The sequence below is a fragment of the Xiphophorus maculatus genome, chromosome 21 (genome assembly GCF_002775205.1).
Source record: "Xiphophorus maculatus strain JP 163 A chromosome 21, X_maculatus-5.0-male, whole genome shotgun sequence".
Classification (NCBI taxonomy): domain Eukaryota; kingdom Metazoa; phylum Chordata; class Actinopteri; order Cyprinodontiformes; family Poeciliidae; genus Xiphophorus; species Xiphophorus maculatus.
This window is the reverse complement of record NC_036463.1, coordinates 13,504,058-13,510,057: the sequence shown is the minus strand read 5'-3', so window position 1 is coordinate 13,510,057 and position 6,000 is coordinate 13,504,058.

Here is a 6,000-nt window from a genome sequence, read left to right as displayed (position 1 = left end):
CAGTATATATATATATTGTTTTTCTCTCCGGGTTTGGGTAGAGGGCTTATTGAGGGGAAACAACCTTTAAAAGAAAAAGAGGCCCCCCCTCAGGATGTCTAACATGTTTCTGCCGGGCCACAGTCCGCTGGCTGGCGCGGAGCACATGCTTGTGGTAGGCTGTTTGTCTGCGCGAAGCTGGCATGGCCTCCCTGCTCCCCCTGCATCTGTTCTCCATTAGACGAGCCGAGAGTATAAAGCAGGGAGCTGACAGGGGCTGGGAGCTAGTCTAGTTCCTGCCTGGCTGGATCATGGGGTTTAGCGTGTGGCTGTGCGTTCTGTGCCTGCAGGCGAGCCTGCTGTCGCACGCCCTGGACTGCTCAGAGGGAAGCCAGGGAGAGCTGTGCGCTGCTGGACAGACCGCAGACAGACAGGTACGTGACGCACTTTAATGGATCTGATAGTTAGGGAAGGGCAAAGTGTTCATCATGTGTCAGTCACCGTCTGTGCTGCTCAGACACTGCCGGGGTAAGTGCTGCCAATACCAGTCTATTAAAACGTTGTTTAGAGAAAAAGACATAATAACTAACCTCAGGTCAAACAAGACTGAGAAAGAAGTTGTAATATAGTAAAAAAAAAAAAAAAACTTGCGTTGCTAAGTTGTTTTCTAAATTGTGATGCATTTTTTTATGCCCTTTCATTTTGTAGATTTTTTCATGAAATATTTAAAATATATTAAAACCACTGCAAAGAACTGTATATGTTTGTTGCTTACTAAGACCTGTCATTTTTCAAGTTTAATTTTGTTTTTTACCTGATCTAATCATTAAATCCTTTATGTATATATTTGTAAAGCTATATTTCTAGGTTTGTTTGCATTTTTGGGTTAAATACCTACACAGATTTTGGTCCTTCTCCCTCAGACATACTGTGGTCAGTGTTTACACTGTAGCTCGGCCAGACCAAACCAGTAACTCTGCTGGAATGTAACTTCTTCCACTTAGAATCTTACGGTCTAACCCTGACCTGTGGAGACGTATAATTTTTCTCGTTCTAACAGAAACAAAGTCTCATTGTAATGGTTTTTACAGTCACAGTGCCACCACACCAAAATACATACCCATCTGTGGAACAAAATCATCCGGCTCCCCTGTTCTTTGGCTTTTCATGTGGCTGCCAGCTGTTGGACTAGCATTTAGCTTGTTTTTCCTTCGAGACGGTCCTCGTGTTCTGTCCAAAGTAATCACCCTCATCTGGACAAAAGATCCGACAGCTGCAAAAAAAAAAAAATGGAGAGTCTCATCCGAAAGAGTTTGTGCCATATGTGCTCTTTCTGCAGCAGTTATTTGTAATGTAATTACAGCATGCACACAATTATAAGCTTCAGTTGTGGTGAGGACTAACTAATACCAGCAGCAGCATCTTTTTGCGCAGGCTATATTTACAGCATTTGGCTTAGTTTACTTGTGTTTTGCCCTTTCCTGCCAAAATAATATGCACTTTAACATGAGAGCTGCACATTAAAGAGAGAATTTATGGGATTCACAGAGAGTAACTGTATTTAGTCAAACAGCAGAGAGATATATGCAGAGTGCCAGGTTTTGATGAGTAATATCAAAATGAACTTCAAAGGCAAACATCACATTTTAGTGTAGAATTACTGTTTATTCTGAATTAAATTGAGTCTGATTTTGGGTTTAAATTTTACGCTACAAATACATTTTGACTCTGACTTCATTTTCTTTTTCTCAGCATGATGACAAAAGGCAGCAGAGAGGGCCACACTTATCTGAACAGCTGGTATGTGCAAACATCAACACATTTGTTCCATTTAAACGCCCAAATTTTTGTGTGGCCGTCAGATTTTGCCACGTCAGATTATACAAAAATGGAAACTGAAGTAATGTCAAGGAAAAATCGGAAAACAAAACAGAGTGATGCTGAAAACTTTGAGAGTCGTTTTAAATGTCTCGTATTTCTGTGGAAACAATATGATGTTCAGGGACGCCGGATATCCTGAGTTAGGGTCATCCCTATGCTGCGTTTGACTGAAATCTGAAATCGGAGGAGGGGTCTGTGAAAAATAGGATGAGATGAGCGTACATCCTGGTGGAAGGATGCATACCAGTGTGATTTGCTGTGGCGCTAACTCTTCTTAGCAATTTTCTACATTTTATGTGTGCAGCAGAAACTTTGGACACTAATTTCAGGGTTGTTTGGACACATCCAGCTTCCTGCGTTAAAACTCAGAGCTCGGTGGGAGTTCTTTTTTTTCCCCCACTGGGAGTAGGAAAAATGCAACTTTCAAGTGTGAAAATAACTCAGCATAAAAACTTAGTTTCTCACAATAACTGGTTCACATTAAAAACCAAAAACAGTGTGCTTTTTTCTTTAAATACAATACTTGATTTTAGTCAATCCATGTGCTACCACCACACTTTAACGACAGCATTAGGTTCTGTGGCTTACAGTTTTACACTGTTATCTTATGTGGAAACACCTGTAATATTTTGTTTTCTATACATTTTTTTCTTCAGACTTGCAGCATGAATGCATTAACGTTTAATGTTGCGCTAACAGTGGCCACATAAACACCACCATGAACCAATAAGTTTTAAATCTAAGTAACTGCCTTGTCACTGCTGAGAATATTACACACTTTCCTGCTCCTTCTTCATCAAATATTTAATGTCACACATTTCGGCAATTTAAACTATGAACAAGATGTCCGATTGTGGATTTGGGGAGTCTTATTGGTTTGTGGTTTTATCTTTTGCTGTCTCAACCTTACCAACTTTTCTACGTTAGCTGTCTCTAAACAGATGAATACGTACATTTATCACTCAGTTAGTAAGTGGCGACATTCTTCTGTGTCGAAAAATATTCAAAAGTATCTTTGAGCCTGATTCACAATAATGCAAGACATTCCCAACAAAAGCAACAAAGTTATGCGCGTTCAACTGCAGCAGTCGTCAAAATGGAGATTAATGGGAAAAGCCGCAGGCAATTTAAATGGAATTCAAATTATTAGGATTTTTTTTTTTTACAACTAAATGTCCTCTTTGCGGAGAGTGAAACCTGTAGGTTGTTACAGTGACTGGCCATATATTAGGAAGATGGTTGAATCAATAGCAATGATTCATCCTGAGAAAATCAATGCAGTAAACGGTGAGAGTACAAACATTATTAATTTGGCAAAATCCTAAAATCGACTCCAAGCGAATGAACATGAATTTAAGGTGAGGCGGGGTGAAGAAAGCCAGGGCAGAAACAAACCAGGACTCGGCTGTTCCCAGCGAGACAAAGGACTTGATCCACGTCTGCATTTTAGCACCCAGAGTGGCAAGCAGGCGTTGTTGTTTCCCTCTGTGGTCTGTGGTTGTGACTGTCTCATCCTTCCTAGGATTTGTTCAGACGTAAGAGGCAGCTGGAGCGGAGGGGCCCCACCCACCTGAGTCACCCCAACCTACCAGGAGCCGTCTCGGTCAAGGGCTTCCCTAACACTCTGATTCAAGTAAGCCGCTTCTCGTAGCCACCCAGAAACCAGGCCAAGCTGGGTTCGGGGCTTTAATGCATTTCATTTTGCAAATTAAAATCTGTGCATGTTATTTATCCCCACGCCCTCATTAAAAAGAAAAAGAAAAACTATTTGAGCAAAAACTGGCAGTCATAGCTCAAAATACTTGCAGCTGTAAGAGCTGTGAACTGTGGCTGTGCAAAGTTTTTACTCAGGGAGGCAAAATATAAATACACGCCATTATTTTTAGGGGGAAGAGGGTTTCCCAGAAAGACATTGAATAACAATTATTGACTGCTTTTTGTTGCTCTGTCCCACAAAATCCCAAAAGACCACATTGATGTTTGTAGCTGTAAAATGTGAAAACTGTTATAAGGGAGCATCGGTATTAGGAAACATGCAGTGTGTGTGTGTGTGTGGGAGGGAGAGGGGGGGGGGCATGAGGGTGTGTGTGTGAGTTTGTGTATTACTGTCTATATAATCCCTGTATCAATATTTTTCTTAGGCTGACAGGTCAAGGAGACACTTGCCTCAAACTGTGCTGAATAAGAAGAAGAACAAGCGTAAACACCGCCCAGGCTCCTTCTCCCTCCTTAGCAACGACAAGACAGCCAACCCCCTACAGGTGGGTTTCCATGGCAAACCAGAGGCAGCGGAGGAACAGCTGGCCCATAGAGACATGATGTGATAAGGCTGCATTGCTCTGTTTCACTGGATGGGCTCAATGTTCTCCGTCTGAGGAGTTTGTTTTTGTGAAACCCAGCCGAACCCAGTTTACCGCCTACGAGGAGAAATGACGTCAAAGCTGATAAAATGTCAACAACTAACGCAGATGCATGTCTGGGAACGCTTTCAGGTGACCAGAGTGAGGAGACAGGTGAAGCTTGACCCTCCCAAGAGGGGAAAGTCGGGTCGTTCTGGCGCTTTCTCGGTCCTGGTGAGTCATCAATTAAATTCATGTTAGCGCTGGAGCGCAATATCTGATCAGTGTGTTGATGACAGTTCCCTGTGCTCTGCAGGGAGACCCTCAGATTGACGGACAGAGCGACGGACAGAGCGACGGGCTTGAAAGGAACGTGTAAGACATCAAGTGCTGAAAGGATGGAAATGCGAATCGTAACGAAGGATGCGCACAGTGCAACTAAATGGGAAATTTTTTAGCATTATAGAAGAGAAAGGCTATGAAAATCTAATATTCGCATTAAAGCCCTAACTGTTTTTATTTAGTATTTCATCAGGTAATTTTTAAGTATCTACTATAATTATTTGACCAGGAAGCTGGTTTACACTAACCAAAGCTACTCTATTGTATATTCAGTTCTATTCTGTGTGTCTGCATGTCATATTAAGAGATCTTGTAGTACTATTTTACTTTGCCATTTTTCTGTCACATATTTAATCACATCTAAGTGTTTGGAGTATATTTTTGCACAACTCTTATTTTTGTTTGTTTTTTTCTTGCTGTCATATAAGGTTTCGGTAAACTTAAACGGAGAGTTATAATTAGCAAGTCTTTATTAATTAAACATTTTGTACACTTTTATTAAGTGAATTTCTTGCTCTTCACTCTATAATAAGTTGCATTTTTCTTTTACTATGACTTAACAGACGTTACAGGTGTACTGCGACTGGCAGTGGGGTGGGCCCAGCAGGGGCTTACAAGAGACCCTCCAATGAATTCAAATTACTGCAGCCAATGGCAAAAAGCTTCCATGTAAGAGAGAAAAATCTAAATCAAGTCCAGACCATCTGTTGCAGGACCTGGACTGTTTCAAAAAAAAAATATCTAGTGCCATTTTAATTATTTTTGGCCAGAAATGGAAATGCAGTTTAGTCTAGACAGAAAGATTACTTTCAGCATTACACATGGGGAAATACTGTATGTGCTCAGAATGAGATCTTTGTGGACTGCTATGAGGTTTGGGCTTACTGTATGTGGAAAAATCACCTGTGCATCACCACGATGAATGCAAGATTGAAGAACAGAGCTTACCCCGTTTTAATTTCTTGGAAAACAACGTAAGCCATCCAAGGGTTTACTTTGAACAATTTTTCTTGTCTTGTTAAAAATACATTGCTTGATTTTTTTGCTATGTCCCCACCAGTTTCCCAAATGTTTGTTCATTGTTCGGGATAGGTCAGGTTAGCGATCCAATTTAGTCAGGCTGGAGAAATAACATCTTTGAAAGTCAAATTTCCACAGATTCTCAACGGTGTTTAGGTCTGGACATGACTGGGCTTTTCCAACTTGCTTCCCACTGTAGCTCTGGCTGTATGTTGAGGGATTTTACTCTGCTGGAAGGTGAAACTCTGCACCATTCTCAAGTCTGCCACATCCACCATTCTTCACTTGGGGGTTTAGGTGTTCAGGATGATGTGTAATGTCAAGATTTTAGCATATGAAATGTGCATGTTGGCTAAAAAGTTACATTTTCGACTAATCTGACCAGAACATCTTTGTCTAACACTTCTTTCACCTTCTCTGTGGAGCTTTGCAGGTCCTC